We start from the raw sequence: 14692 nt of genomic DNA, 5'->3' as shown, positions 1-14692 counted from the left end.
GGTATGGGAGCAGGTGAGATCAGAGAGGAAAAAGTCCAAAGGGCCAGAGCCCAGGGGACTGGAGGGGAGTGGCAGGGAGTTCAAGGGGGCTGCCTGGAGGAGGAGTGAGGAAAGCTAGGAAGGCACCTTCCAGAGCCTTCTGATGAAGGGCTTAGGTGGAAGTAAGTCACTCCATTTGGGAGGCTGAGGTACCCCTGGCAGCAGGGCAGAACCCTCTCCTTAGGCCCCAGAGGTGTTCATAGGAAGAGACTGAGGCTGCTTGATGACATCTCAGGGACACGGTGATAGCACAGCCGGCTGTTATGACGTCTGAGTGATTCGCCACCTGCCTGTCATGACCAGCATCTCTAGTCATGCCCCATGGGGGGGATGAGGATGGGAGGAAGTGACAGGCCACAGGGGGTGGGGGTGACAGGGATGCAGTCATTTAGAGACCAGGGACTCAGCAGCTGAGAGATGTGTTCTGCCCCCTGCACTAGGGAAAGTTGGGTGAGAGGATCCACGTTTTGGTGTTCTGTTTAGTGAAGAAGGTCTAGTTTCAACAACGTTTGGCTGGGATGGAGTAGGTCTGGGCTCAGAATCAGGGGTCAGCCCAGAGGCTGCTGAGATCAGGGACATCTGTTTTGTTTGCTGCTGGGTCCCCATCACCTAGGACATAACTGGCACACAGTAGGGGCTCAATACATCTTTGTTGAATGACTGAATCAAATGAAAGGGGTCAGCACTCTCTGGGACTCAGTTTACCTTTTTGCCTAACAGCCCTGGCCATCAGGCCACCTCAGCCAGTGGCGTTGCTAGGGATACCCCTCCCCACCTAGGGTCTCAGATCTCAGTCCTCGCTCCCGAGTGGGGTGGGGGTGAGCAAAAAAAGGAGTTAGTGCCTCTGATGGACTCCGCCCAAGTGTGATGTCACAAGCCGCTCTGGGATCCCGACCCGTGTCGCTCCCTTGGGATGGGGCGTGGAGAGGAACCCGGGAGTCCTAACTTCCGCCGCTCCCCGGGGCCTGGCACTGTTACATAACCCCCGACGTCGCGTCCCCAGGGATGTCGCCGGACGTCCTGGCCAGGCTGGGGACAATGCGCGGGGAGAGGCCCTCCCGCCAGGAGCCTGGAAGTGGCAAGGGCACCCTCTCCTCTGATTCACCCTTGTTTCCGGCCCGTTTAAGCCTCCTCCTCCTCAAGAATCCCTATCTCCCCCAAACTCTCTACCCTCACATCTTGTCCTCCCTAAATTTCACCTCTTTCCCCGAGCCTGGAAATATGTCCTCTACCCAAACTCCCTGCCCTCACACCAGTCCCCTGTGATTTCTGAATCCCCTAAACGTCCATTTTCCCACGCCCTCCTTCACTCACCCATCCGCGGGCCCCTCTACCGGGTCCCTCAAACTAGCCCCCACTTCCTACCCCGCCCCCGCCTTCCCAATCTCCTCCCTTGGCTCCCCCAAACTTCCCCCATCATCTGTCTCCCCCAAACCCCTTCCCACCTCCCTCAAACTGACCTCGAATACTCTTTCTCGTCCCTAATGCCAGCCCTCTCTTGTTTCCCCGAAACTGCCCCAGTATCTCTACTTCATTCCCGCCAAATCGGGTCCCCCATACCCTCCCGGCTCCAGACAGCCGCCGGGTCCCCCGGCCCCAGGCCCCCGGCCGCCCGCGCCCTTCGCCGGCCCGCTCCCAGGCCCGGCTCCGGTTCCCAGGCCGCCCTCCCCCGGTGGCCTAGAGACCCAGTTTGCAGCGGCAAAACATTGGTCTCCGGGCAACAGGCCCCGCCCGCCCCAGGGCGGCCCGCTGCGAGCCCAGCCGCGCCGAGGCCGAGACTGCGCGCGGAGGCGGGGCGGGCTCTCAGGGCAGGGGCCTTCGCCTCCGGAGGCCCGCAGGGCGCAGAAACCCGGGGAGACGGCAACGCGGAAGTAGAGATTCAGGGCCCCGGAGCCAGAAAACCTCGAGAAATTCGTGGAGGCTGAAGCCACAGGGAGCTGTCTGGGGCGCAGTGATAAAGAGACCGCGCGACAAAGCAAACAAGGACCGGGCCCCGAAATAAACTCGGGGATGGCGAGGCTAAACACAGACACCCCACGGGTCCGCAGGGACGCCCCTGAAGGCAGGATAATCTGCCTCAGATCGTCTGGGCCATTGCGCTTCTGTCTCAGGGGCCTCCCTCTCTGACCCTCAGTTTCCGTATTTGTAAAATGGGTAGCGCCCAGCACAGAGGGCTGTCGTGACAGTAGGGCTGTCGTAAGGATTCAGTGAATTCACCGACCTGGAGCTCGTGGCACACTCCTGGCACATCCCATCCGTCATTCATTCGTTCAACAGATATTTATCGAGCACCCATTATGTGCCCTGCACTGTGGTAAGTGCTGGGAATTCAACAGAGAGCAAAACAAAGATCCCTGTCTTCGTGGGAGCTTCCACTTCGGGAGTGGGGAAGGAGGTGATGGACGATATAGAAGCACAAATTAGCACATTATGTAACACACTGGGAAGTGGTCATTGCCGGGGAGGTGGAGAGGGAGGGAGGGTTGGGGCAGCCGTTTTAAATAGGGTGGTCAGAGAAGGCCGACCTGAGAAGGTGATGCTTGAGCAAAGCCTGGAAGTTGGTGAGAGAGGAGCCTGCAGATATCCCGGCCAAGAGCATGCCCGTCAGAGGGAGAAGCGGGTGCAAAGGCCTTAAGGTGGGAACATGCCTGGTGTGTTGGATTCACAGCCGGAGGCCCATGTGGTTGGAGCAGAGAAAGCAAGGAGAGAGGGAGTGGCAGAGACACGGGGCCTGTGGGCCATGGTGAGCGCTTTGGTTTTTATTCTGAGTGAGTTAGGAGCCATGGGAAGGTTTTGAGCAAAAGAGGGACATGGACTGATTTTGATTTAAATAGCATCCCTCTGGCTGTATGTGGGGAATAGACTTTGGGAGGCCAGAGTGGAGGCAGGGAGACCAGTGAGGATCCCCAGGCAATCGTCCAGGCAAGAGGTGATGGTGACTTGGAAGGTGCAGCAGGGATCAGATTCTGGAAGTGTTTGAACATAGAGCTGTAGAATATGCTGACAGGCACATTCATGGCAAGCCCGCAGTAGATGGCATTAGTTACCATGATGTTAGGGGGTGCTCACAAAATCTTCATAGAAGTCCTTATCATCCCCATTTTACAGATGCAGAAACTGAGGCCCCAGGAGGTCACTCAACTTGCCCAAGGACTCAGCTCAGTCTGGCTCCAAAGATGGTACCCCTCTATTAGGTTGGCTATTCCCAAATCCAAAACACCCTCAGAGTCTGGAACTATACCTAAACTTATCCATGTGGGCCCCAGGACCCCTGGAGCTATATCCTCATCAACCACACCCAGTGGGCGTAGAAAGTGGTGGCCTGATGGAGAATGCTGCCTGACTGGTGTTCCGGTTGTCAGGTAGTCACCCATGCTGGCCCGGAACACTTGCTTAAAGGCAGGCATGTACATGTAGAGAGGGTACACCCAGAACCTCCCAGCCCAGCATCCGCTTCCCGCACTCAGTCCCAGCACTGGACCCAGGCACACCCCAGTGCTGCCTGCAGTGACCTGTTTAATACAGTCACACACTCACAGGCAGATAGGTACGTGGCCCTCCCCCGTGGAGGTACCTTTTCAGGTGATGTGCAGCAAACGCAATTTCTGGCTTTATCTCTTTGTGTTTCCATATCTCTCGGTCTCTTTCTCTCTCTCCCTCTCTCTCTCTCTCTCTCTCTCTCTCTCTTTCTGTCTTGCTATCTTTGTCTCTCTCTGTCCCCACCCTGACCCCCAGATCTGTCTCTCTGACTCCTCACACTCAGGACCCTCTACCTGCAGGGGAAATCACTCTTCTCCCTGGCCACGTGTCTCCGCAGAACCTCACCTATTATGTGACATCAGAACCTGGCATCAGCCAACAAGGACCTACTGTATAGCAGAGAAAACTATACTCAATATTTTGTGATAATCTATAAGAGAAAAGAATCTGAAAAATATATATATATATAAACTGAATCACTTTGCTGTACACCTGAAACTAACACAACCTTGTAAATCAACTATACTTCAATTAAAAAAAACATTTAAAAAAAACTGGCATTGGGACACATGTGTGGAGGCCTCAGGTCAGCTGCTCAGAATTACTCAGGCAGGATCTCACACGTCATAATCCCTGCCACTTCTTTCTCTGAGATTCCGACCCACAGCTTTTGGGTGTGGGACTGGGGCAATCCACTTTTATCAAGCTCCCCAGGTGATGGGGACTTGCACTAGCTACTCCATCTAATTTTGCACAAAGGGAAGAGCAGAGGTCCAGAGAGCAGAGGAGCCATCCCAGCACCCCACAGCACTCAGCTGTGAGGGGCTTGGAGCTGTCCAGAATCGATGGGAACAAGTTTGGGAGTTAAATTAAATAATAAAAGAGAATCACAAAGACACAGAGGCAGACCCAGAAATGGATAAAGGCTCAGAGAAAGGGAAGTGGGAGGGGGGCAGAAATCCAGAAAGGGACTCAGGGGAACAGAGACACAGAGTGACAGAAATGCACAGAGATGGTGCCACAGAGACAGAGAGACAGGGGTCAGAAAGATGCAGAGAGAAATTGGAGGCATATTAAGAGACAGAGACTGAGAGACAGACAGTCATTTCGGGGGATAGAGAGACCCCAAGAGGGGCACGTTTTCAACAGTATACATGTGGCCCACATTTTATAGGCTCTACTTCCTAGAAGCCACCAGTGCCGTAGTTTGACAATTGCAGGCTTACCAAGCCAGGTTCCCTCCCTAGGCCCTACATGTAGGATGCACGTTAAACACGTTTATATAACCTGCCCTCTGTGCAGAATCTAGGAGCTTTACATAACATAGCCCCATGAGTCATGCTGCAGACGTGGGGCAGTGACCTGACACGCCCAATGAGAGGGGACCCCTAACCCAGGACTGTTACCTGGAAGTGACTCTGTGAGAAGTGAGAGATCATAGGTTTCACTGAGGAGGACGTAGAGGGTCAGAGAGGGCAAGGCACTTGCTCTGGGGTCACACAGCCAGGGTCCAGTAGGACAAGAATTCCAACCTCATCTGCCTGATTCCATTGCCTTTGCACGCCAAGACACCAAGAAAGGCAATGACTGCCAATGCCCTGTGATGTGCTCCTTTACAGACTGGAGGAAATAATAAAAATATCAGTGATAATATGACAGCCCCCGTGTATTAAGCACGCTGTGCTGCAATAAGTACTTTACAAACACCATATCATTTATTCCAAATCCCAGTGAAGAAGGGACAGAACCCAGTTGTTAAATAACATAATTATACTTGTTATGTACGGAGCACTTACTATGTACTAAGTGCTTAACAGGATTTCATACACTCACAATTCTGGAGGCGGGTGATGTTTTCACTCCCAATTCAGGAAGGAAAGAGGCTCAGAAAAAGGAAGTTACAGGTCAAGGTCACAGAGTGGGTATTTGAACCCAGGGCTCTCTCTCCGTTTATTTCTGCCACCTACTGCCCCGTGGACGTGCGTGCCCACAAGTGCGCCTATGCACATGTGCAATCAACCTAACATCTTACACTAACATCTCAAAAACTTTAGTCCAAATATCAACAGCTCCTGCCTCGTATTCTTCCTCTACTCCAAGAGGGCATAACCCGGTCTCCAATCCCCTAAACCTCCCCGACACCTGGGGAGCAACCCTCTCCTCTCCCAGCAGCGCCTCAGTCCCGCGACGCGGTCCGAGCTGGAGCCAGTAAAGTGTTCCTGGCCCTTTAAGAGAAGGAACAGTCGGCCGGCGTTGCCCGGCAGCGCCACGGCGGTTGCCAGGCAACGTCAACAAACGACACGGCCACTGTCTCCGCACACCCCCCTCCCCCCGCCCGCGCCGACGCGGTGACGCGACGGGCTGTGGAACGCCGTCGCTTAGCAACGTGAAGGCTGTTTGTCCCGGGCCTGGCCGCGCGGCCGCACAGGGCGCAACCAGGACCAGCCCGGGCGGACAGACTGGCCGGCCGGGAGCCTGGTGGTGGGGGGTGGGGGGGCGCTGCGGTGATGGGAGCGGGGGAGAACCAGGTCCCCAAATTGCCGGTTTCCCTTTAGACAGCCGCCGTCTGCTTGTCACCAGCTCCTCCTGTCTGACCTGGGACCGCCTCCGCTGGGTATCTGTCCGTCTGCGCCCCCTCGTCCCAGGCATGTCTGTCTGTCCAGCATCTCCTGCGCCGTGGCTGTCTCATATTCCCCCAAACAATAACAACTGAAATAGATCCAAGCACTCTTCTCTGGCCTGCTGCTTTTGCCTCCGACTCCTGGGTTTCTGGGTGCACTGTTCCGTTTGGGGTCCCAACCAGTGGAGACAGGCACAGTGAACAACCTGTGCGCGCCCATACATACTCAGAGCCACAGCGCGAGAGCTCCCTCCCGTTCCTTTCCCCGCTCCCCTCGGGTTTTCTTTTCTTGCGTGTCTTTCTGGAGGCTCTTTCATCAGACAAGCAGCCCGAGGTCCTTCCATCCTGTGTCCAGGAAGCTGTCCACAGCTGGAAGGCTTTAATAGCTCATCCCCAACACACACCCCCGACACCCCCCATTCAGTAGCTTCATGTGACCAGGGCTGGGGCGAATGTCCAAGGAGAGAGAAGAAATTGGGTGTGTGACTGTGAATGGCTGTGACTGTTGGTGAGTGATTCTGTCGGTGACAATGTGTCTACCTGGGATTTCCTGTGTGAGAGCATGCTCAGGAAGGCTTCCTTCGTGTGTGAGAGCAACTGCTGGACTGAGTGAGTGGTTTCCCCAGTTTGCATTTGTGTATCTGGATGTATGGGTATTTGAGCCCTGCTGACTTATGTTCATGTATGTGTTCACGTGTGTGTACTTGTGAGAGTCTTTTTGTGTGGTCATACATGAAACAATGTGTGTGTAGGTACCTATGGATGTGTACGGTTTTGCCTCTAGCTTGCATTTCTGGCTGTGTATGTGTGTAGTTCTGGATCTCAGTGTACGGTCATCTGTGTGTAACTATGCAGGTAACTGTTTGTCAGCCAGTTGTCTCTCACAGTTCTTTCCACAGTGTTTATCACAATTTTTCATTATATATTTGTTTGTTTACTGTCTCCCCAACTGGGCTGCGTGCCCCACGAGGGCAGGGCCCAGGGCTGTTGTGGTCACCACTGGGTCCCCAGCACTGCCCTGCACACAGTAGGTGCTCAGTAATTATTTGTTGAGCAAATGAATCAGTGACTCGCGTGTGTCCATGTCAAGTGCACACATTTGTGTAACTGTGTGAATGGTTCTGTGCTTCTGGGTGGCAGTCTCCTCTGTGTGCCTTCCAGCTTTGTAGCTGCATCTGGCTGTGTAGCTCTAATTTTCAGCACCCACCACACTGTGAAATATAGCAGAGCTTCAGTCAATATTTGTGGACTTGAACTGTATTAGCATTAGGACCTCTGTGTACCTCAGGTTTCTCATCTGTAAAATGGGAATAATTGTACTCACTCATGGGACTGCTGTGGGGAGTAAATGAGTTCATGTAGAGAACATTTGGAAAGTGCTCGGCACAGAATAAATGTTTACAAAATACCACACTTGACTGTCAGCAGTATTACTACTTCCTCTCTGTGTGCCCCTGTATGCATGTGTCCAGAATCCGAGCTACAGACTCAGGCGTGGTTCTGAGCTAGTGGGTACCAAAATACCTCTGTGTGTCAGTTTCCTTCCTACAAAATGGCAACAGGCCTCCTCCAGGGGTGGCTGTGACCAAATGAAGCTGTGTCTCTAAGTCTTGACCCTGGTGTAAGGACCTAGGGAGCGCTCAGTGTCTGCAAGGCCAATCATGATCATCACTGTGAAGCTCAGGTTCTGGGGAAGGCAGTGGAGGGGCAGAGTTTGGGGATGGGGAAAGTAGAGGTTCAAATCATTCAATGGGACTGGGAATGAGTAAAGTCCATGAGGGAAGAAAAGGCTGCAGCAGGCTGGCTGAAGGTCAGAATCCTGAAAGGACTTCCCTCAAGGGACGGTTTGGGGGCTAAGGATTAAAAGTAACTGGAACTGTTTGGAGAGCTGCCTGGAGGAACAGAAACCAGCCTGCGTCTTGCAGGCTGGTGGAATTTCGGGAGGGGGTAACGATAGCAATAATAATGTTGTACAGTGTTCAGGCTCTGATGGGCCTTTGTGAGGAATTTCTGTCTTGTTCTCAGCTCTGTCTCTGTTGCCTAGAGAGCCTGACACAGGGGAGGTGCTGAGAACATGTGTTTGAATGGCTGATTGAATGAATAAATGAATGAATGAATTTCATCCTACAATAACCTGTGAGTTCTGGTCTCCAGGGGAGGTCCTGGTGGGCTGCCACCAGGTGGGCCCCTAGTCTCTGAGATCTGCCTGGTGCCTGTCCCCAAGCCCGCTGTTCCCACAGCTCACGGGTGTGGAGGGTGTGGAGGGCGTGGAGGAGGCCGGGAAGGGAGGGTCAGGCTGCTGGCTGCCGGCCCTGGAGAGCTGCCCAGAGTGTCTGCAGGAGGGAGAGGGTAGCTCAGGCGCCTGAGTCACCTCGGAGAAACCCCGGCCGCATACCTGGCCGCTGACATCACCGGCCAGGGCACCCCCCAGTGGCCCAGACAAGCCGACTGAATCACAGGTGGAATTCAGCCACCCGGGGCGGCGCGGGCACGTGGCCCGCTGTGAACCCCCCCATGACACCCCCCCGCCGTGTCCGTCTGGCTGCGGGGGCCGGGCAGGCCGCATTCGGGTCAGTGAGGGGGCGTGGGGCCTGAGTCAGGGACGGGGCAGCTCCAGCCTGAGACCACCCAGTCCAGCCGCAGGCGTCCTCAAGGTGCAGGAAGGGGAGGCGGGGGAGAGCCGGTGGGGAGGCCCCTGGGCCGTGAAGAGGAAGCCCGCTCGGGTATGACTGGGAGGCTGTGGGTTGTGGCCAGCAGCTGGTTGACCTGCTGGGGGTGGGATGGGGTCTGGGTGTTTGCGCAGAGAACAATGGAATCACCATACGTGCGCTCACGCATGCAAACACCCCAGAGCGGGGAGGCCCTGCCTCCGTCCACCCACAACTGTGAAGCCTCACCACCTGGGTTGTAACCGGCCCTCACTCCGCAGAAATCCACAGGTCAGGCAAGTTCCCTAAGGGCTCCTGGCCTCAGTTTACTCATCTGTTGAGTGGGGATAATAATAATTGCCATTGTAGCTTATACTTACAGGGAATATACTTTCTGTCAGGCACTGTTCTGGGCATTTTTACATACAACCTCATTTACTCCTCAAAATGCTGGGAAGGAGGTACTATTATTAACCCCGCTTTACAGATGAGGAAATTGAGGTCCAGAGAACTTAAGTTACTTGCCTGCTGTCACACAGCTAGTGCCCTCCTTATAATGGTATTGGAAGAGTTAAACAAGAAAATACAGTGGATCTGTATGTAGCACCTGGCACCTGTTTAGTTTTCTTAAGTGACTGCCAGCTATATTATTAATTCTACTCATATTATTTTCACTCAGAGTGCAGCTGGAAAGGTCTCCAAAACCGTTATCCGCACCACCTTGGTCCAGTCCTTCCTTTTAGCTTCCCACAGTCTCCTGCTTCCTCTTCTTTGTTCTTACATGTCTACAGTAGGGAGAGAGGGACTTTCCGGGACTCCCTCCTTATCTGAATCTTTTCAGGACTTGACAGTAGTCCAAACACCTCCACCAGGAAGTCCTCATGGTTTGCTCAGGCCTCCCTGAGCACTCCTGCCACCCAATGCCTGGAGTGGTTATAGTCAGTGATACACCACCACACTGTGAGGGTCTGGGTTGGGGTGGGTGAGAGGTTGGCCCCTACAAGAGAGAGGTTGGTCCACAGCGCACCTGGACCAGGGCCTGAGACAAGCCAGCATCTGAGGGTGGCCTCTACTTAGCTGTGTCTGCATGCCCGCACATGTGAAACTATGCGTGTGTGTAATTGTGAGCATACATGGGAAAGAGTGTACACGATAATGGGATCTGAGTGTGTGATGCTGTGTATCTGTGTGCCTTGTCCTGTAGGCATTTATGCAGATCTGAGCAAGACAGATATGTTTCCGTCCAAGGCAGTCTGTCAGAGTTTATGGATGAATAAATGAGTGGGTGGTGAAGATTCATTTAATCAACAAATATTTACTGAGCACCTGCTGAGTGCGTGGCACGGTGCTGGGGACTTGGCCGTGACCTGGACAGCCTTGGCCCGGGCCTGAATAATAATACAGACCAGTGAAGAAGACCAGACTGTCCCCAGACAGTAATGAACCCAGAGAGGCAGAGAGGAGAGGGGGGCTCTCAGGGGGAGGGGTACTGACCCAGGGAGGGCTTCCTGGAGGAGGGGATACAGGAGCTGAGAACTGGAGGAAGAGAGTATGAGCTAGAGGGAGGAAAAAGGGGCATGCTCCAGGCAGAGGGAAGAGCACATACAAAGTCCCTGAAGACTAGGGAGAGAGACCACGGCATGTAGAACATGGCAAAGAGGAGGGGGAGGTAAGGCTGCAGCGGTCGGCCTAGGCCAGGTCATGCCGGACCTTGTGGGCTGTGGTGAGTGAGGAGTTTGAATGCAGGATGCAGGGGTATTGGGAGGGTCAAGCTAAGAGTTTCCAATCTGGACCACTCTGCTTCCTTGAAACACCACAGACACCCTCTCCAGGAGGCAACCAGGATTGCTCAGTGGGGAGTGGGCCCAGCCAGCCAGTAACACTCACTACTCAATGCTGGACATGGAGAAGCCAGCAGTTACTAACCACCTGGGCTCTACCCTCACGGAGGTCACAGCAGGACACACACCCAAACATGCACACCCCACTCCTCTCGTGCTTCAGAAATTCTCACAGACATTTCTTTTGGAGCCAGAGCCTTGGCATCACCCAGGGGCTGCATGGAAACACAAAAGACTATACCAGATGTGAGTTGTAACCAGATTCCCCAGCTTACTTGATTTCACATAACAGCTGAGAAGCACTGTTCTCAGGTTTAACCTCCCTGTGCCTCGGTTTGCTTCTCTGTACAATGGGGACAATAACTTACTTATGGGGCTGATGTACTATGAGGATTAACCGAGATAATGCATGTGAACAGAGCTAAGTGTTTACTTTCCGTATCTTCCTCCTCATTTTTATTATGAAATTTCAGAACTGGAAAGGACTTTCAGAGCCCATGGTCATCCAACCTTCTTGCTTTATGGATGGGGAAACTGAGGAATAGAGTAGCAAGGGTTTTGCCAAAAGAAGAATGGAAGAATGTGCTGAGGGCTCCCTTTGGCAGAGTTGGGTCCCCAGGGCTATTTACAGGATGCTGTGAGCAAACAGAGCTGGCACTGCCACCCCACCCCCAACAGGGGCAGAAGGCTGAGGGCTCTGCCTGCTCCCACACACACAGATCCAAGCCCTCGGGAGCCAGAGCAGGGGTCCTGCCCTCTCCCCTACACTCAAGTCCTCCTCCTCCTGGAAGTTCCCTGGGATTCAGCCTCATGGCAAGAGACTTGCCTTGCCCATGCCATGCTCTGGGGGCAAGGTGTTCACGTCCATGTGTATGTTTGAGTAAGACTCTGTGTGTGTGAGAGTGTGAGTGTGTGTGTGTGTGTGTGTGTGTGTGTGTGTGTGTGTGTGTGTGTCTCCAGGGCCAATTTTTACCTTAGGCCCTAGGGCCCATGATAATTTTAGAGGCCCATGAAAGTGTTTAATTTCTTTTAAAATCAAGGAAGAACTAAACTTCTAGGTCAAATGAAATGTTTTAATACTTAATATTTGTCTTTATACCAATGTAGTCATGATAAATAATTTTAAAGATGTCTTTATGGAGCAAGAGGCCCACAAAGGCAAAAGTGCCTGGACCCATGAAAGCTATAATGGGATCTTGTGTGTCTCTGCTTCTGGTCACGTCTCTATGAGAGTCTGCAAAGGTCACGGTTCTATGAGGGTCTGCAAAGGTCTGCATAGCTTTGTTTCAAAAACAAAATAAGGCCTTCCCTGGTGGTGCAGTGGTTAAGAATCCGCCTGCCAATGCAGGGGACACAGGTTTGAGCCCTCCTCCCAGAAGATCCCACATGCGGCAGAGCAACAAAGCCCTTAAGCCACAACTACTGAAGCCGGCGCGCTTAGAGCCCGTGCTCTGCAACAAGAGAAGCCACCACAATGAGAAGCCTGCGCAATGCAAGGAAGAGTAGCCCCCGCTTGCCGCAACTAGAGAAAGCCCGCACGCAGCAACGAAGACCCAATGCAGCCAAAAACAAAATAAATAACTTTTTTTTAAATTAAAAAACAAAACAAAACAAGTGCCTACAATGTGCCAGGCATGTTCCCGAAGCTTTACTGATATTCATTTCACATAATCCCCTCACCAGCCCCATGAGCTGGGCACTATTCCTGCCCTCCTTTCCCCAGTGAGGAAACTGAGGCTCCAGACATCACTAACTCAAGTTCACCCAACTACTAAGTGGTGGGGCCAGAATGTAAGCCCAGGCCACCTAGATTCTGGGTCTGCCTGTCGGGGGTTGAATGTCCAATGTCTGCATGAGTGTGACCATCTGCATGTGGATATATCGACATATATAACTCATTTAATAATAATTAAAAGCAAAGGCTCTGAAGCCCTGCAGGCTACATTCTTATCCCAGCTCTGCCACTAATTTGCTGTGTGACTCTAGGCAAGTGACTTCACCTCTCTGGGCCTCCATTTCCTTGCCTGTAACATGATAGTTCCTACCTCATAGGAGTGTTGTGAGAATTAAATAAGTTAATATGAGTGCTCAGAAGAATTACTCTTGTTATTGTGTGTGAGGAACACCACGTGCATCTATAGTGAGGATGTGTGTGTCATGTGTGTTGGTAACCGTGTGAAGGTGTGTGTTTCTATCTGCAGGTGTGTGTGCGCGTGAAGCTGTTTCTCTGTGTGGCGGTGTGTGTTGCTGCTTGTGGGTGGATGTCTGAATGCCTGTGTGCCCCTGTGAGAATATGTGTGGATGTATGGGCCACCTGGGGCGGGGTGTGAAGGTCTTTGGGCAGCTAGGGTAGGTATTTGTGTGTCTCCTTTATTCCGTGGGAGAGGAGATGAGGGGCTTGGACAGGACAGGAATGAGGGGTCACTCCCTGTCTGATGCTGGGGCCGAGTCACTGCCTGCTGGTGGTTGCCGTGTCATCTCCTAGTCCCTATCCCTCCTCCCAGACTGGTTGCAGACAGAGGGGGCGTGGGGGAAGAGGTGTTTGAGGCTGGGCTTTTGTCTGGAAACCTCAGTCTCCCTGTATTGTCCCCCTGTCCCCTCAGCCTTCCAGGTCTCCCTACCCCTTCCCCACTATTGGGACAGAGAATCAAGACTCTCCTGGGAATTAGGAACCACCCAACCCCTCCAGCTTGGCTTCATACCTGCTGTGTGACCATGAGCCAGGCCGTCCCCCTCTCTGGGCCTGTGGGATTCAACAATTTTAAAGTGCTTCACCCTCTGTGCCCTGGCTGGGCCAGGCTCTGCACTGGGAGGCAAGGGCCAGGAAGTCAGGTTTCTGAAGCAGCTAGTGAGATCCTTACCAGTGGATGCCCAAGAGTTGGAGGCCGTGGTGTTTGAAATACCCTAATTAGACTCTTGAACTACATTTCCTAACTGGGTGGCTAGGTAAGCAGCTTTCCCCTCTGAGCCTGGGTTACAACAGTGTACGCTGTGAGCAGACAGGATAGGTCTGCAAAGCTTATAACTCCCCACCAATGGAACTGTCATTAAACAATCCCAACACCCAGGTTTTTCAGGGAGTTTCACTGAACCAGGCAGCTCTCAGAAGTCAGGAAGAGAATAGGAATCCTGGGTTTGAATTTCTTGATGGGATGGGATGAGATGGGATCTTGGGCAAGTCACAAACTCTCTATCATTTTCCTCTTCTATAAAATGAAGATTTTTCCTCCCTTAACCTTCCAAAGCTGTTTTAACGATTGTAAATCTTGTATTGAAAGGCTTAGTACAAGAGCCGGTATTTGGTAAGTGCTAAATACATGGCATTTATTATTATTATTTCATCATCATCATTATTATTACTATTATTATTTATTATGCCCCCACACACATACATTATTTCTGACTACGGATAGAATGATAAAGTAGAAAGGAGAGGTTAACAACACCATCAGCAGGAGGGACACTTCACCCTGTTTTATTCCCCATCCCCACCAAACCCGCGTACCTCCCAAACGCCGCCGGATCTCTGGGGGCAGCAGGGTCCAAGACACACATCCTTTGTCCATCCGGGAAAAGTGAAGCCGAAGCTCAGAGAGAAAAGACATTTTTCAAGGTCGCACAGCCAGTCAGGGCAGAAGCTGGTATGAGCCTCGGGACTCCACCCCCACTTCCACTTTCACCTGGAGCATCACAGCCCCTCCCACCCGGTTCGGGACTCAGTTTCCCCGCCTATACGACTACACCACAGAGCCAGAGCTGCTTTTGGAGATTGACCTTATTCTTGAGAGAGAGCGCTGCACCACCAGGGGAAATGGGAGGGGCGGCCAGAGGTGAGGGGCACCCCCATCTGGGGTCTTCCCTGCGGGGATCCTCCGCTGGGTCAGTCTAATAGCCTATTAATATCAGCCCCCGGGGCGGCGCTGCACTGCGCAGGCGCGGGCGGGTTCCGCAGGCGCGCGGGGCGAGCGCACGAGCGAGCGAGGGATTCCCTCTGACGTAATTGCTAGGATACCAAACAAACACTCAGCGGCGCCGGCCAAGCTCCTTATATGGCTAATTGCGTC

Source organism: Delphinus delphis, chromosome 20, assembly GCF_949987515.2.
Source record: "Delphinus delphis chromosome 20, mDelDel1.2, whole genome shotgun sequence".
NCBI classification, from domain to species: domain Eukaryota; kingdom Metazoa; phylum Chordata; class Mammalia; order Artiodactyla; family Delphinidae; genus Delphinus; species Delphinus delphis.
This window is presented reverse-complemented; position numbering follows the sequence as displayed.